Source organism: Tenrec ecaudatus, chromosome 1 (assembly GCF_050624435.1).
Source record: "Tenrec ecaudatus isolate mTenEca1 chromosome 1, mTenEca1.hap1, whole genome shotgun sequence".
Classification (NCBI taxonomy): Eukaryota; Metazoa; Chordata; class Mammalia; order Afrosoricida; family Tenrecidae; genus Tenrec; species Tenrec ecaudatus.
Genome location: NC_134530.1, coordinates 227,176,990 through 227,195,664, shown reverse-complemented (window position 1 = coordinate 227,195,664; position 18,675 = coordinate 227,176,990).

Sequence of the window (18,675 nt, the reverse complement as noted above, 5' to 3'; positions counted from 1 at the left end):
GGATAATGCATGTGATTAAACAGGTGAAGCATTATTTCTTTGAAAAGCCGGACTCCTTTATCTTCCCGCACCCCCTGGGGTGGGAGATGTAGCTGCTCACAGCAACTTTTGTTTACTTCTGTACTCATCTCCCCCACCCCACCCTACTTAATGCCTGTCAGTGTCAGTGTCAGAGGGGCCACGTGCAGGTGTGTGAAGTGCACTGTGCTGATCTAGGCAGAAATATGGATTTGGCTATTTCAGTAAATCACTGGCACCCAGAGTGCTTTTGAATTCTGTCAACAACCAAAAAAAAAGACCTCAATTTGCTATGAAGACACAATGGGGCTCTTTTTAACTTGCTAAGATTCACAGCTATGAAATCTCTGTTTGCAAATCAGACCTCTTTTCCACAATGCTGGGTATGAGGACACAAATAGCAGCTCCACTGTCACTCCTCACCCTGTTTCCCCTCTTACAGAGGCGATGGGAGCCTGCATGGTGAAGGAGGAGCTGATCCCCAGAGGATATTAAAGTCACAGCAGGAACACAGTCTCTCAGGGACACAGGAGCCCAGTTTGAAGAGCTGTACCTGTTGCTAGAAGTTGGATGTCCCTGAAATAGGGAAGGGAGCTCTGGTGGGTCAAGCGTTAGGTGCTCAGCTGCTAGCTGAAAGGTTGGCAGTTCAAACACACCCCCTGCATCTGTGGGAGATAGATTGGTCAATGGACCCAAACCCCCCATGGGGCAGTTCAACTCTAACAGATTTGTGTGAGAATCAATGGACAGCATCTAACTGCAGCAAATCTCTTTGGGGAGGGAAGACCACCAAATCACCTGTGGGGGTGGGAGAGTGAGTTAGTTTATTGTGCCAACCTGGCTGATAAACACATGCGGGGTTAATTGAAGGGCGGAGAGATAAATGGCTCGGTGAGCCTCACCTTTCAAGTTCTTGGGTCTTTCTTTGTGATGGTCGGACCAGGGTGCAGCTGCCTTAGCAGTTCCCTGCTTCAGCTGGCAAGGCTGACTTCCTGCAACACATCCCTAAGGAGAAGCCACATGGACCTACCCTAATGTAGCCCTGAGTGTTGGAGCAGCTGTGTAGAGACATCTGCCAGGGCTGAGATGCTTACACCTTCACTGACTTGGCTTTCCTCCTACAGTCGGCATCATTGTATCCGTTTTGTGAGATGGAGGAGGACTTTGTGGATTGGTGATGGACATATGGGTTAATGTTGGACTTGTGGGCTTGGGCAGCACTGGGTTGGGCTGTTTTCTTGATATGTACCTAACCTTTATATAAAACTCTCTCTTACACATATGAGTTTCTGTGGATTTGTTTCTCTAAAGTACCCAGACTAACACAGGGAGCAAATCACCGATTTCTATGGCAAATGGTATGCTGGTAAATATTTAATGAGCATCTCTCTTTGAAGAAAAGATCTGATTTGTACTGTTTTCCAATTTCTCTGATGTAAATATCCCCATTACAGTCATTTTCAAGCTACTGATGTGACTTCATGAATGCAAAATGGGGTGACACCATGGCTGCTGCAATGAACTAAAATCTAACAATTGGTTGTTAGCATGATGTTGTCCGTAGGTCCAGTTATGAGGATTTGATTTTTCTTTACAGTGACTCACGATCTATCCTGCAGGCCTGTACTAGGCTCTTAAAAAGGAAGGAGATTTACACAGAGGACTCTCAGGCATACAGTCACCTGCTCTAGCCATGGGATTGGACCCCACTCCTCAGGTTGTTCAAGATCAGTTCAGATTCATAGCAACCCCATGTACAATAGACCTTCAAGATCAGTTCAGATTCATAGCAACCCCATGTACAATAGACCCAGTCCTGCTGGGTCTCTTATTGTTTTGCTTAAAACCATTGTTGCTGCCATTGTATCAATCCATCTTATCTAACAACTTCCTCTTTTTTTACTTTAACAAATATGATGTTGTCTTCCAGAGACTGGTCTCTTCTGATAAAATACCCTACGTATGTGAGAAATCTTCCCATCCTTGCTGCTAATGAGCATTCTTATTATGCTACTTTCAAACCAGATTTGTTTGTTCTCCAGCAGTCCATGGTACTTGGGATAGTCTTTGCCAACACCATAATCCAAATGCATCAGTCCTTATAGGATACCATTGAAAATACAAACCCTCGGATCAGGCGCACTATAGGCTTTAATGGGACGCCTTTGTTCTTTAATGCTTTAAAGAGGTCGTGTGAAACAGATTTGCCCGAATGCAATACATTGTTTGATTTCTTTACTGCTACATCCATGAGAGCTGAATATGGATCCAAGTAAAATGCAATCCCTAACACATCCCTCTTTGAACTGTTTATCATGAGGTGTCTATTAATCCACCTGCGAGGGTTTTTCTTTCTTTGTATTAAGTTGTAATCCATACTACTGGTCTATAGCTGGGCCTATAAGACGATACTCCCAACAGGTTCCCAGGTAACAGAGATACTGCTTTTCTAGAATTGTATTATGGAAACCACTGCATTAGACTTTCTAGAAAGCTCTCTGGGCACCAGATAGCATGGAAATTTCCTCAGGCTTGGGACGCCCAGTCACTCTTGAAATATCCTCTTTCAGGGCCTCATGTTGCTTTTTCCTGATATTCCTTGAAGGCCTAAAGAACTCTTGGAAAGAACTCGTAGCTCTGGGGACAGCCCCTGTTGCTAGGCTTAGGGAAAGCTAACTGTGTAGATTCTGGCAAAAGGAAGCCACAGATGTTACTGTGCTTCTGACCGCTTTCTTTTATAAGCATGATTGTGAGGCACCGGTCCTTCTTCGTTGTTCTGTTTCTAGCCGGGAACCACACACTGCTTGATGGGCCAGTAAAAGCCCATTGGACTGGAGGAAGCAGAGGATACTGGCCTGCTTCCCTGGAGCACGGATCCCAGAGTTTCCACCCTTCAAGCTCTAAACTGTCAGCACAATCATCTCTTTTTTTTTTCTCACTCATTTATGCAGTCGGTCTGTGGACCCTAACACTGTGTGAGACATTGAGTCTGGGGACGTCGTGGTGTGTAAAATGGGCACCAGGTCTGCCCCTTGGCACTCACAGCACAGCAGAGAGACAAAAACTCAACTCATTACAATCGAGTCAAGTCAGACTTGTGGTGACCCTGCAGGACACAATGAAACTGCCCCCCATGAGTTTCAGAGACTGCAACTCATAATAGGAGTAGAAAGCCTATCTTTCTCCGTGGAGTGGCTGGTGGTTTTGAACAGCTGACCTTGCAGTTAGCAGCCCCGCTCATAACCACTGGGAGACAGAGTAAACATCCATTTGAGTTGTAATGAGTGCTCCCAAGAAAAAGTTTAGGACGGTACCTGGCAGTGATTCTCAACCTGTGGGTCGCGACCCCTTTGGGGGCTGAATGACCCTTGCACAGGGGTCACCTTAGACTATAGAAAAACACATATTTCTGATGCTCTTAGGAAATGAGGTGTCCCGGCAGGTCCACCACATGCAGATATGTCCACATAGAAGTACCCAGCATGAAGACTACTGCCCATGCTGCACCATGCTTCAAGACAAAATATCATTTATTTGTCATTAGAAATAAATATTTCACAATATATAATTACATATTGTTTTGTGATGAATCACTATGCTTTAATTATGTTCATATTGTAACAATGAAAATACAACCTGCGTATCAGATATTTACAGGATGATTCATAACAGTAGCAAAATTATAGTTATGAAGTAGCAATGAAAATAATTTTATGGTTGGGTGTCACCACCACCTGAGGAACTGTATGAAAGGGTCGTGGCATTAGGGCATGTAAGGTGTAAGCCTATCCTAGCAGGCAAGGCAAGAAAGGGCTCTCTGGGGAAAAGGGAGATAAGCTGAGGCCCAGAGAATGGGGACAAGGTAGCCCAAGGAGATGGGGTGAATCAAATGTTGGGAAGCATTCCAAAGAAAAGAATCCTTCAGAAAGAAAAGACAGTATGGACCGGAGAAGAGTCTGGCACAGGAGGCAGGCTGAAATTTTTCTCTTCAGAACAAGGAGAAACTGTAGAAGGATCTCAAACAGCACAGGGACGGATGTGGCATAAGGGGAGCTAGGGGAGCTAGATAGGGTACTGCTGGGTAGATTCTGAGAGGGGCACTTACTCCTTTGCGTGCGGTTCCTAATGACTGTGCTTTTGCTGGGTTCTCCTTGCGTCAGACAGGCTGCTCTCTAACCTCTAGCTGAATCACACTTATCTCCCCCACTAAACCATGAGTGGCTCGGGGGCCGGAATGCAGTCTTCCCTTCCTTCCCCAGCCGCATTGCGCCCATCACAGCGCAGACACATCGTCAGCACACGGCCACAGGCACTGCAAAGGCTTCCTGACAGATCAAGAGCACACCAGACTCAGAGTCCAAATCCCACTTTGAACCAGAGAGCTGTAAGACCACTGAAACTAATCAGGTAACCCCCTGGGTTTCAGCTTATTGGCATATCAACAAGAACACGTTGTACACATTTTATAAATTGTTAAGAAATGATGGAACAAAATGTTGCTGTTGTTTAGTATCATGAAGTTGGTTTTAACTCAAAGACCCTGTGTACAGTAGAAGGAAACATCTACCCATTGCGGACCTCTTCCCCGCTGTTCTTATGTTTGAGCTCATTGTAGCTACTGTGTCCATTCTCCTTGGCAGGGCCTCCTCTTTACTTGCTGCCCCTCTACTGTACCAGATATGAAGTTCGCTAAGACCCCATCTTTCCTGACAACATCGCCAACGTATGTGAGACGAACTCTCACCATCCTTGCCTCTAAGGAGCATTCTTATTGTCCTTCTTCCCAGAAGGCAGACAGAATGCTGTGCATGTGTGAGATAGCATAATCCATCACAGACAGAGTGGGTAGGGATAAGAGCCCCATCTTCAGCCCCCATAGTCCTCCTACATATCTTCCTGCTCAAAAGACTTGCTCAGCAGCCATGCTGCCATTTTAGCCTTGCCTTACACTTTGCAGATGCTGAGCAGGGGTGGGGGGTGGGGTAGGGTGGTATCAGAACTATGGCCAGGATGTGGGAGCCAAGGAGACCACAGATTCTTTGATGTACATTTTACAACTTGTGCTTGGTGATCTGTGATCTCCGGGTGTCCTCCTTCGCCATGCTCACCTCACTTGAGGCTTTTTAGTGATGGAAGGATGGCCTGGGAGCTTAATGGCATACCTGTCATGGATTACCCATATAAAAATTGCCACTTTTGTTAGGTGCTCTGAAGTAGGCTGTGACATGTGGTGACCTTGTGGATCACAGGACAAAAGCCTGTCCCATTCTGAGCCCATTGTTCCTATCAAGTAGTGCCTTCCAATCCAAGAGGCTGAGTTCCCAGACTACTTGGGACAATGCTCTGTTGTGATCCACAAGGTTCCCACTGGCCTACCTGTCAGAAGTAGATCACCAGGCCTTTCTTCCCACTCTGCCTTAGTCGGGAAGCTCCAATGAAGCCCATCGCCATAGGGATTTGGAAGCTGTCACTGCTGGTATTTGTAGTACCAGCAGCGTCGCTTTTATCATTCTAGCAACAAGCAAGCTGCCACAGTACCGCAAACTGGCAGACAGACAATGAACACCCAAATTGCTGAGGCACCGACTAAGCTGCAAATGTCGAGGCCTGCCTAGGTCTATTCAAGGGCAATTAGGATCAGTTAGAACTCCCAATTCCACGGTAGTGAACTCACAGATAAATGAGCTCACCAGCTCTGCCAACCTGACCTCTGTTTGCTCCTCGATATATTTTTTACTGTGATCACATTCATCGCTACCTCAGATAGGGGCTCTGAGGGTTAAATGAGATAAAGTATGCGTGGAGCTTAAAACAGCACCGGGCACTTGGAAGGCACTTGATAAATGGTCGCATTTATTGTATCACCCTGGCCTCTCGGGAGCCCCATGCACTGGCGGGTGGGGAGCTGGAGGCCAGAAGAGCAAAGTGAGTTCTCAGAGGTCACCCAGCTAATTAGCAGTCACGCAGGACGAATGCCTCGATCCCTTAACTCTGAACCCAGAAGTGTTTCTACCACCCCCAAGGGGGTCTCCTTCAAGTCTCAAACTTCTCTACCTGCTTCTCTTCCCTACCCCAGTCTCCAGGGGGCCAAGCAGTGCTGGGCATGGCTCCCACTCATGGCAATTGATCTGGGCATTGCTTTGGGTCACGCAACCAATAACCAGGCCCAGTATGTTGACCCTTAGAATCCCTTTCAGCTGTAATTCAGTTTGCCTAACCAGAGTAGTAGCCCATCTCCTGGCATTTAGTAAATGCCTGAGCCTTTACATCTGACCTGGCCAACCTGACCTGGCGCTCTGAATGTTATATCTTTCTTGCCAAGTCCCCTCCCCAAACAGAGCCAAGGACGTTTTGCCCAGTAAGACACCACTGATGTTGAGTCTGGACTCATGCCAAGCACGCAAGAATACAAAGCCCAAACCACTCCCCTCACCCCCTCCCCAAACAGCCAAGGACTTTTTGCCCAGTAAGACACCACTAATGCTGAGGTTGGACTCATGCCAAGCATGCAAGAATACAAAGCCCAAACCACTCCCCTCGCAGAGCCCAGCCTGGCCTTTTTGAGACTGGGGGAGATTTAATTTAGATAGAGATGCTGTCTTTCGATACGGATGCCCCAGCCTCCCCTTGAGGAACAAGCAAACACTGGAATACAGCAGCGTGTTCTGTGCCCACATCCCAGCTTCCTGCTTTCAAGTCAGCCTCTCTCTTCTGAAGAATTGAGCGTCAGGGTCAAGGTACCTTCACGACTCCCTCAAGAAACTTTTTTTTTTTTGTCCAATGCTACACACCTAGTTGGTGGTAGACAGGGAGCAAATGTTTGGCTCTCTTAAATCAATGTAACTTTTCCTGTTGAGTCAACTATCTGTGTCCTCAGGGAGCATGCCCCCCCCCATTGCTGCACCCCCAATAACCTCCCTTCGCCTTCTCCTTAGAGCCTATATCCTGAAGAAAAAGTAGAAATAGGTAAGCCAAGGTCGCAGGTGGCCTATTTGCAAAATGACGGTGTGGAACTAGATGATTTTATTGGCCTCTTCCATTGAGAGCCTGCTACAGTAATCTCTTTTACTCATTCTTAACTGTTCTCAGGCAATTGGGCTAGATGCAACTACCTACCTATATCTATAGAAAGTTAAGTTAAAAAGTCTAGCTACAAAGTCATAGAAAACTTTATTAAACAAAATGATCAAAATGTAAAGCCACTGCTTCTTGACATACCATCCATGAAAGTGTATAAACTTCAAAAGACAGGTTTTCCATTTTTTAAATCCTACCTGAAGAATCCTGCCATCTCAGACTTGCATCCTGTCCAAAGGATGACTGGCATCTTCAAAGAACTCAAATTGTGTTCCTTCTAAATGTTCTTGAGTTTGGGCAACAAGGAAACACTAACGTGTAACGTGGCGAGATTAGACCTGAAAGGTGATGGTGGTAAGGTTTCCTTAGGATAGTCTACTAAACCAGCCTCTGCTACCTTGAGGGCAAATACCACCATAATTTTCCTGGTCCATTTGGCACCAATAGAGTTTTCAATTTCCTTAAAACATCTTCATAATAAGCCCTCATAATCATTCAATATCCTTTGGAAAAATCTAGCATAATTATCCCCACTGGAATCTCAAAAACATGCAAAACCAGTCTGCATGACCTCGGAGTTACTTTTCTCTCCTGAATTTAACTGCCCAGCAGATCCCATCAGAAGCCTTTTTTTATTATTATTATTGGACTTTTGGCGGGGAGGCACAAAATTGGTAAAATCCTCGAGTTGAGAATTTTTCTTGTTGAGCAAACTTATCTGTGGCCATTCACGGATCACAGAGTCATGTTTGAACACGCTTTGTTTGAAACATACCTGGGCATGGATGCTCTAGAACTCTAGTTGCTCTCGGTGCTAGGTGACTGAGTCATGTCCAACCCATGGACAACAGAACAAAGCAGTACCGGGTCCTGGCAATGCTCACACTTTTCTGATGTTTGAGCCCATTGCGCAGTCACTGTCTCACACCCCCCCCCCCCCCCCCCGCCGATCTAGGGCCTTCCCCTTTCACTGTTCCTCTACTTTACCAAGAATGGTGTTCTTTCAGAGACACCAGTCTCTCCTGAGAACATGTACAATGTCTCACGTGGACAAGGTCTCACAATCCTTGCTTATTGCATTATTCAATAATTTACCCATAGAATCTTTCAATATTTCAACTTGAGGTTTGACATTTTTCTTGAGTTTCTTCAGTTTTCGATATGCTGAGCGGGATTTTACTTTTTGTGTTCTAATTCCAGGTCTTTACATATTTCATTAAAATCCTTTGTCTTCTTGAGCTGCCCTTTGAAATTCTCTACTCGGTTCTGTTGCTTGATGATTTCTTCCACTTATCTTAGTGACTCTGTGATCAAGAGCAAGATTCATAGTCTCTCCTGACAGCCACCTGATCTTTTATTTCCTGTCTCTCAGCAACCCTTTGTCTTTTCATGCCCACTGTTCTTGATGTCATCCCACAGCTCATCAAATCTCCTGTCATGAATGGTCAGTGAGTCAAATCTGTTCTTGAAATGTTCCCAAGATTAAGGTGAGATCGACTTAAAGTCTTATTGTGGCTCTTATGGAATTGTTCAATTTTTTTCTTCAACTTCAACCTACACTTAAATATGAGCAATTGATGGTATCTTCTACGGTGGTCCCTGGCCTGGTCTTAACGGCTGATACTGGCCTTCTCTATTGCCTTTTATGGAGACTTGGTTCATTTAATTTATTTGCATTTCTCAACTTTTGTGTTGATGAGAAAATGCAGTTTTTATTAATTAAATTCTATCATGTGATCTCCAGCTATGTTTCTATCACCAAGGTCATATTTTCCAACTGCTGTTCCTTCCTCTTTATTTCCAACTTTTGCATTTCAATAACCAATAAGTATCAACCACCTTGATTTCAAGGTTGATCAATTTCAGACTGAAGACATTGGTAAAATTCTCCAGTTTCTGCATCACTTGCTTTAGTGGTTGATGTATAAATTTGAGTAGCAGTTGCATTCTCTGAATTCCTTTTAATCTGGATAGATAGATATAATTCTATCCCAGAGAGCAGTGAGATCTTGAAATGTCCTTATTGACAATGAATGCAACACCAGTCCTTTTGATTGTATCATTTCCAGCACAGCAAACCAAATGATTTTCTGGTTTAAAATATCCAATCCCAGTTCATTTTAGCTCACTATTTTCTAAATGTCAATTTTAAAGCATTTCATTTTTGATAGCTTCCAATTTTTCTAGATCTACACTTCCTACATTCCAGTTCTGATTATTAATTGAGGTTTGCAGTTGTTTCTTCTCATTTTGAATTGTGCAAAATCAGCAAATGAAGGTTCAGGAGGCTTTCCTCCAATAGACTTACTCCATCTAAGTCAGTATGGTCAATTCTACTGAGAAAAGGCAGCTCTTTCTCGGTCACATTTTGAGTGCCTGCTGACCTGAGGGGCTCATCTTCCGGCACTACTCTGCCAGTGCTCGGCTTCCACTACTTAAGACATCAGTATCTGACAATTTTTCACTACTTTCCACAAGACTTTCAGCTGCTAATCCCCCCAAAGTGGACAAGCTATTCCTTCTCTGTAGTCTGTTCTTAGCCTGGAAGCTCTGCTGAAACCTGTTTACTTTGGGTGAACATACTGGTATTTCGCAAACCAGTGACATAGTTTCCAGCATCACAGCAACACAAAACTCGCTACTGTATGACAGATGGACAAATAAGTGATGGAGAACCACATTTGCTGTATTATTTTATTTACTTTTGTATGTATTACAGCACCATTAGAAAATTTCATCTGTAATGATGTTTCAGGAGTGATCCAGAGAGAGATATAAATCATAGATAGCTTAATAATTTGAGTCTTACACTTTATTCTAGCCCTAATCTAAGATCAATTAGTTCTTATGATATGGCTGCTGCTCAATGCTCTCCGTTATGATGGGATCACGGACAATATGAGTACTACAGCGAAACGTGGTAAATAAATCAGATGATGCCTGGGTATCAGAAAGAATGGCATCCCGCGCCTTAAGGCTTGTCTTCAAACAAGCAACCATCTGAGTGAGACATCAACTGAATCCTCATGGAAGAAGCTCCCCAGTTGATGTGATCCAAGGATTGGAAACAATGAAAAACAAATTCAAAGAAAGGGGTGAGTGGTGTCCACGCTTAAATTGTAAACACTTAGTGGCAGGAGGCTATGGGTGACAGTGGAAGCCCCAAGTCCATTGCAAGGTCCTCACATGGAGGAAGCCACCAACGAATCCCCTCAGAACCTGGTCTGGGGATCTGAATGGTCTTGCTACCGGACAGAGAGCATTGTGAAGTCGATGCGCCATTAGGTTAAAATGTGATACCTTACCCTTTGATCTCCCTTTTGCTCCATTTTAAAGTTGTTTCAGTTTTTAATATTTTCTGCTGTTTTACATGGAGTTTTTCTATGTCTTGTCTAGTCATTGTTGTCGGGTTTTGTTTGTTTGTTTGCCTCCGGTATGTTTTCCTGTATGAAATCCAGGACAGGCAGGTCTACAGGACAGGAACTATATTGACAATTACCTAGGAGCGTGGCAGAGGCAGTTGTTGGGAGACAGGGAGCTAACAACAAGGGGCATGAGAAGAAAACGTTCTGAAATTGAGTGTGGTGAAGACTGCACAACTCTTCTTACTGTGATTAAATGATGAAATTGTAGGATATGTAATGTATATGACAAGAGACTATTTTTTTTAAAAACCCAGGTTTCCTAACCTTTTCAGCTCACAGCACCTTGAAAACAAAAACTGTTTTCACAAAACAAATATCTAACCGTTCCATTATGACCCTGTAGGACAGAGTGGGACTGCACCTGTGAGCTTCCCAGATGGAAACTCTTCGCAGGAGGAGGAGGCCTGTCTTTCTCCTGAGTTGCAGCTGGTGGTTTCAAATGGAGCACCTCGTGGATCATGGCCCGACTCATAACTACTGCACCACGAATAGAAACAGTCAAGGTAAGCTCAGATGTAAGAAAATATTTGGAATAGCTGTCATCTTGTTGAGCATGATCTTGTGCTGGGCACGATACTAAGATCTGTACGTGGTACTTGTTGATGTTCAATGTCATTGGATCAGTTCTGGCTCCCACTGACCCTATTCACAACAGGGAAAAGCACCACCTCGTCTGCACCGTCTGTACATTTGTTTAGTTATGTTGAATCTCACGATCATGGCCACAGTCTCAGTCCGTCTCATCAAAGACTTCCTGTTATTCATCACCTCTCTACTTTACCAAGAATGATATTCCTTTCCAGCACTGCTCTCTCCTAACATATACAAAGTATGCGAGACAAAGTCTCACCATCCACACATTAAAGAGTAGTCTGGTTGTACTCTGTCCAAGACAGATGTTTGTTCTCTTCACAATCCATGGTAATCTCAATATTCTTTGTCAGAATCATTAACTCAAATGCATTAACTCCTCTTTAGTCTGCCTTATTCAATACCCAATTTTCACATGCATCACTTGAAGTGATTAAAACTCCATGACCTGTGCCATGCACACCTATGTCCTCAAAGTAACATCTTGGCTTTTGATATTTTAAACGAGTCTTATAAAGGAAGTTTACCCAATATATTGTGGGGTGGTTGATCTCTTAACGCTGCTCCCATGAGTATGACTTGTGGACCCATGGTTAATTCCTACAATCGCCCCATATTGTAAATACCCTATGGGATGGTGTCCCCATCTAAGGATGAAGAAAGCAAGCCTCAGGGCAGGGAAACCAAGGGTGAGGAGGAAGGCTGAATAGGCAATGTTTCTGGCTCCTGACCCTCTTCTAGTAGCTTACACTGCTTCTCCTCAAGCTCTGGTGACGTAAAGATTAAGTAAGCCCTCAGCTCTAACTGAAAGGTCAGCAGTTAAAAAGCACACAGTGGCTCCTCAGGAGAAAGGTCTGATGAGAGGTTTCCATAAAGTTTACATCCTGGAAAGCCCTATAAACTGAACTCACTGACAGCGAGTCTATGCCAACTTAAGTGCCCTATAGGACAGGGCAGAACTGCCCTGGTGAGCTTCCAAGACTGTAACTCTTTATGGAAGTAGAAAGCCCAGTAGAAATGCCATGGAGCAGCTGGTAGTTTCAAACTGCTGACCTTGTCATTGGCAGCCCAATGCATAACCACAACACCATCTAGAAAACCCTACAGGACAATTCTGCACTGTTACATAGGGTCTCTGTGAGTTGAAATAGACTCGATGGCCCCTAACAATGAGAACAACATCATACTACTTCTCTGAAATCAGGGTACTTCCCCATGGATACCAAGTGGCCTACTTGATGGGAACACCCCGGAGATTTGCCACTGGGTCTCCTAACAAGTCTCTGGCCCTCAGGTCATGATGCTGCAGCCCCAAGCCTACTTATTTCTTTAGTTTCAGAGCATATGCACTATTTTCCTATCCCTCCCAATATAGCTCTGTTTTCTGTGATCTACACCCTTCCTGGCGTCGGCAAAGATATTACCACCCTCTGTTCACCTCAACCAGCAGCAATACTGAGAATGATCATCTTTCTAGAGCCTTCTTCCCTCGGCCCAAGTCATAGGACAACTGAGAAGGAAAGAATGCCAAGTGTCCTTTAAAGAGAAAAGTCAAAAGCTATAAAAGAAAAAGAAATGGCATTTGTCTACTATAGAGAAGGGATAATTTAGAGCCCCCTGCTTTAACTTATAGGGAATCTATTAGGTCAGGCTTGTGGGCATTTATTTCTCCCTCTTGCCAATGCAGGTCCTGGAAACCCCAGGTCTATCCATAAAGCAAATGTCAGGGAGGCGGTAGCTCTCTTTCCATGACCAACCATTAATGCAAGTAGTGAACCACTAATGCCTTGAATTAGCTGTTGTCTTCTGTCTGCATGTTCCCAGAACTTTCCTTTTATTGACTTCTTAAATGCATGAAGAGTGTGGAGGTGAGATAAAAGAAATTCCTGGTGAGAATGTGGAGTCTGACTGATCCATGGTGGAAATACTGCCTCAGCTGTCTCCCAGGCTGCCTCCAAGTCTAACCAGTGAGAATGTTCTCCTGCAGCCCAGAGCCCTGCTACATCTTTGCATTCCTGCTGATGCTGCTGTTCTTCTTCAGCTTTCTCCGTCTCTTAACCCATCGATCTATTGTCACCAAATAGATTCCAACTTATAGTGATCTCAGAGGTCAAAGTAACTAGAAAGACATGGCTTTCTACTCCAGAAAGAGTTACAGTCTTAGAAACTCACAGGGGCAGTTCGACCCTGTCATGTAGGGCTGTTAGGAGCCTGAATAGACTCAATGGCAGTGATAGGTCCAGAGCTGAGCTGCTCCACAGGATTTCCAGGATTTTAATCTTTATAGCAGCAGAGTTCCACATCTGGTACCGCATCTGGCGGGTTCAAACCAGTCAAGAGCTTAATCAGTGCTCCACCAAGGACCCTTTCTCCCGCTCTGTCGTATTGAGGTACAATTCACTTTCTTATGGCCTCTTCCAGCAAATACATTCGTTTTGGAACCAGCAGCACAATCAAGATACTGAATGTTTCCTCGCAGTCCCCTCGTCCCCCATGCCATGCCCCTTTGAAGCTACCCCTTCCCTCTATCTCAGGCCCATCAGCCACTTATCTGTTCTCTGTGCTATAATCATACCTTTTCCAAAATGTCAAGTCACTAAAATCGTACAGTATGTAGGTTTTAAATGGTGACTTCCTTCACTCGGCCCCTTGCATTTGAGATGTCTCCAGCATGTTGCGTGCGTCTGTGGTTTCTTTCTGTTGCCGGGTCAGATTCCATCGTATGCATGGACCACAGTGGAGCTACTCATCCGTTGAAGAACATTTGAGTTGCTTCCAGTGTGTGGTGATTACAAATAAAGGAGCTATAGACAAATCACATACAGGTTATTGCGTTAGCACAGTTTTATTTCTCTTGGGTCAATACCCAACAGCAGGATTGCTGGGTCATATATCAAGTGAATATTAGAGGAAGCTGCAAAAGTGTTTTGCACCAGAGCCGAATCAATTTGCTGCCCCACTATCTGTGGATGAGTGTGTCCATTACTCCGGGTCCTCATTGCAACTTGGTATTTCTTTTCTCTCTTTCGAATTTCATTTGTTCGAGTGGTTGCTTGAAGGAGATCACAATCGTGGTTTTCAAGCTTTTCCCAAAAGACTAATAATATTAAATGTCTTTTCTTATTTGCCTGCTTGTCATCTGTATAACATGATTGGTAAAATACCTTTTGTAAAACCACTGCCCATTTCTTTGAAATTATTGAATACTTTGTTGATTATTGCATTTTGAGTATTCTTTATGCATGCTGCCTGAGAATACTTTGTGTTTTGAAAATATTATCTCTCTGCGGCATATCTTTTCATTCATTGTCTATTCTAGGACAGATGTTTTTAATGCTCATGAAATCCAATTTATCTTTTATTTTCTTTATAGATTGTGTTTTTGATGTTGTATCTAGGAGATCTTTGCTTAGTTCAAGGTCACAAAGATTTTCTCTCCTATGATTTCTCTAGAAGTTTTATAATTTGAAGAATATTTAAGTCTATGATCGACTTTGAGTTTTCATGTTTCTTTTTAATTAGCTGTCTCTTAAGAACCAAGTGGCAAAAGCTAGAAAGGGGGATTTTACTTAGCAATGAGATAAGTCAGTCTTTCTTATGACAGTCAGTTCATAGGAGGCTATGTGATATAATAGGCTCCAACATCAAATGCCTTAAGTTTTTAATCAATTTTCCATATCCTGAATTATAATGAGGATGATTATTTACACCTTCTGATCTCCATTTAAATCAGTTGGTAATCAACAAGGTCAAGATTAGAAGCCAAGACAAAGTGATAATGAAAATGATACAGATGGGTTCTAGATGAGGAAGACAATCCTGAGCAGGTAAACCTGATTTAACAATCCAGGATGGTCACCAGGGTGGCTTACCACACAACAGTAGACTCTTCAGTAAGGGTATAGGACTGAATTACTGCTGTCTGAGCATGTGGCTGAGCATCTAGCCTGGGATCTGCCTGTTCCCCTGGGATCTGAGGTGGGACTGACCATCAGTTCTCTGGCATTCTTCCCAGGTAGACGTGTGCATGTTTTAACAGCTCTCCCCCTTCTCAGCGAGTCCAACTATCAGCCCTTCCATTTGGTTTCAAAGAGCCCTATCATCTTTAGTGGAGCCAATTTCTTACGATGCAGATGAATGCACCATGGTCAAGATGAAAGACTTATAAGTTCATGTCTAGATACAATGCTTATCTCTAGTGTCCTTAGCCTCCAGGCAGGTTTGTGCTTTCTTTTTTTCTGGGATAAAGTATTTGACTACTAAGATGCCCCCCAAGCAAGGCATTCAAATTACTTGGACTTGGGACTCAGACTCAAGTTCAATTCACAATGCTGGCACTTTCTTCTTGTGCTACCTTGAGCAGAGAACTTAAGGCAGTGGTTCTCAACCTGTGGGTTGCCACCCCTTGGGGGTCAAATGGCCCTTTCATCGCATCACCTGATTAGTAACAGTAGCAACATGACAGTGATGAAGCAGCAACACAAATAATGTTATGGTGGGGGTCACCGCAACATGAGGAACTGTATTAAAGGGCTGCGACATGAGGAAGGTGGAGAACCACTGCCTTAGGGTCTTCACCTCAGTTTCTAAATACAAGCAAGAAAGATGCAAAGCCTTCTTTGCCTGGTTCTTATGAGCATTAAGTGATATGATAACCTTGTGTGGGGTAACTGGTACACTGTGGCAACTGTCGTGATTACAATGATGAAGCTTGCCCATCCTGTCACAGCTATCATTCTGTCCTCCGCTTCTGGCCCGTGCTCATTCCCGGTGATCACACATCCCGCCAGTGCCCCCTGAGACTTTCTGAGAGGAGCTGGACACACCCTAAGTAAGAGCTTTTGAATTCTTTGAAAAGCAGATGTGTATGAATCATGCAATCCACTTGTGAGTAGCTTGTAGCCGATCAATTACTGTAAATGCCCTAAACAGCCTCAATTGATTGCCATATGTGATCTGAAGTTCTGATTAATAGAGGCTTTGTTGAAAATGAGAAAAGCCTTTCTAGGAAACAGAAGGGAGAAATCACTGCCCACTCTTGCCAACATCCTGAATTATGGGATTGTGAAGTGGTTTTCCTTTTACAAAACTCCCTGCAGCCAGCTCCCCACTCCTTCCCCAGCAAGTCTCTGCTTGGATAAACGTATCTCCGTTTGTTGGGACATTTGGAGAAAATCAGCTGGGATGATCTTGTTCCATTATGAATGTTTTCCCAGGTTGCCCGGCTGGCAGTGCTGTTTTGTATTCCTGGGTGAGGGGCTATCTGGTGTATCTTAATCCCTGCCCAGCCCTGGGGACTCACCACAACTCTTTGGGGCTTAGCTTTGAATTCCCTTGACTTTGAGGTTACAAACATCAATCTTTCCGCATTTCTTTACCTTCCTTCCCAGAGCACCCCTGTGCTTATCTAACCCCTGCGTGCACATGAGTATTCATTTGCCTGGAAGTCTTAAAAATGCTAATGCAAAACTGGGTTAGAATTCCATGGGCCAGATTCTGACCTCAAGCATTAATCATGCACTGGTAGCTGAGGGGAGTCGGGCCATTGTGGAGAGAAAGTATGCACACTTCTGAAGCATAGCAAGATAAATGCCTAGAAATCTGGTTCCAGAAATCTAGTGTTAAAGCACTTCCCTGGCCAGCTGACTTTTCCTGACTCTCAGGCGTACTTCATGCTTTTGGTCAGACACGGGCAGGGATCCGATGACGCTTCTATTGACCAAGAAACAAAAGGAGACGTGGCCAATTCATACTCACGTCTCAAGTCATTTTTGACAGAAATGTGTTTCTCTGAGACCCGTCCTTGCCTATCCAGCATGATCTCAAAGACGCTTTGCCCCTTCCTTCCTTCTACAATCCTTTCTCCCTTCCTCCAACAACTTCTGGTAGATACAAAGACATCTGGGTCCTAGGACATCCTGTTTCCACTCACGGAGTCTTTCCCCCACTTCCTAAACTCTCTACTTGCCTCGTTACTGTTTAAGAGTCTGCTGTCAGAAGCAGCAAGAAAGAGAAAGCAGTGGAAAATAGCAATGCCTCAGATCTTTTCTTTGGATAATCTTCTCTTACATAGAGCACCAGCAATCTGTGGAAGAGCTACTCCTGCTTTATTTAAGCAAAGTGACTATTACTTGCCTCAAAACAACATGGGGTGGGGTGGGGGGGTTGTCAGAGATATGGCATTCCAGGTCTACTCACGTTGGAAGGTCAACTAGAGAGAGAGAGGAAAAGTAAGTGCCATCATAGTGCAGGCCAAGGGGGACTTCCATTTCTGCAGCGACATCCTACTGAGAACAAATGTACTATTGTCGCAGTGCGTTACAGACCAGTAAATGGGAGGAAACGTTTGGTTTGAAAGCTTCTCATGGGTGTCCCCAAAGTCGTCTAATGCTTTGTGCCTTCATAGAATCTTTGCTCTGAGGGTACTTACACAGCTGGAGACCTGAACAAAAAAGAAAACTTTTCTTGAAATTAACAGAAGCATTCCCCTGGGAGACACAGCTCCAGGACGTAGAGCCCACAGGGCAGTATCACCCACCCCCACATGCTCGCTCTCTCTCTTGCATTGGAGAAACTCTCAAGCACAAATCCAGGGAATTGGATTGGCAGGATTTGACCCTGAACCTTGGTTCATAGAAATACGTGACCCTTTATTCAAACCAAGCTGTAGGATATGTTCACTAACTGCCATATTTACAATTATTCACGCAGCAAATGCCAGACACAGCTCTTACAGGGTCCTTTAGAAATGGAAACGGCTCGATGCCAGTGAGTTGGGTTTGGTTCCAGTGGGTAAGAGTTCAGGTTGCTCAATGTGTTCAGCATGCGGGTGCAAACACAGCGGTCCCTGGTTTGACCTCATCAGGTGTGCAGGAGAGAAAGACCAGTTAGTCTGATTCCATCGAGATTCATAGCCTTGGACCTACTATGGATCAGTTCTCCTTGGTCCTTTAGAATCTCTGTTGAGTCTCAAAAGACTCCCTGGCAATGAACTTGGTTTGGGGTTTAGTTCTACTAGATGTGCAGGATATAACAGAAAACACACCAACAGGATATCCTTGCCCTCTTTGCTAGATAAATAAATAAACTATAAACCAAACACATTGCCGTCTAGTTGATGTCGACTTACAGTGATCCTACAGGACTGGGTAAATTGCCCCTGACACTTGCCTTTCTTCTAATGGTCCATTTTCTTGCTCTCTCCCCCTTTCCCAGTTTTCCCCTTGCTCTCCCAACCATGTGGTGAGGTGCCCTTCAGCCACTTCTGACTCAGCAATGCTACATCCAACAAAGGGAAACACTGCCCCGCCTGCACCACCCCCACCACTGCTGCTGTGCCCGAGTCCAATACTGCAGCCAATCTGTCAGTTCATCTTGCTTTCACTGACCCGCTACTGTACCCACCAGGATGTCCTTTTGGAGGAACTGGTCTCAGATGACAACATGCCCAGAGTTTGAAGTCTCACCATCCTCCCGTCCAAGGAAGACGAGTTGGAATCGACTCCCCGGCATTGGGTTTGGTTTCTTGGTTTTCACCACAGTCACTGAGTGCTCTTCCGTGTGC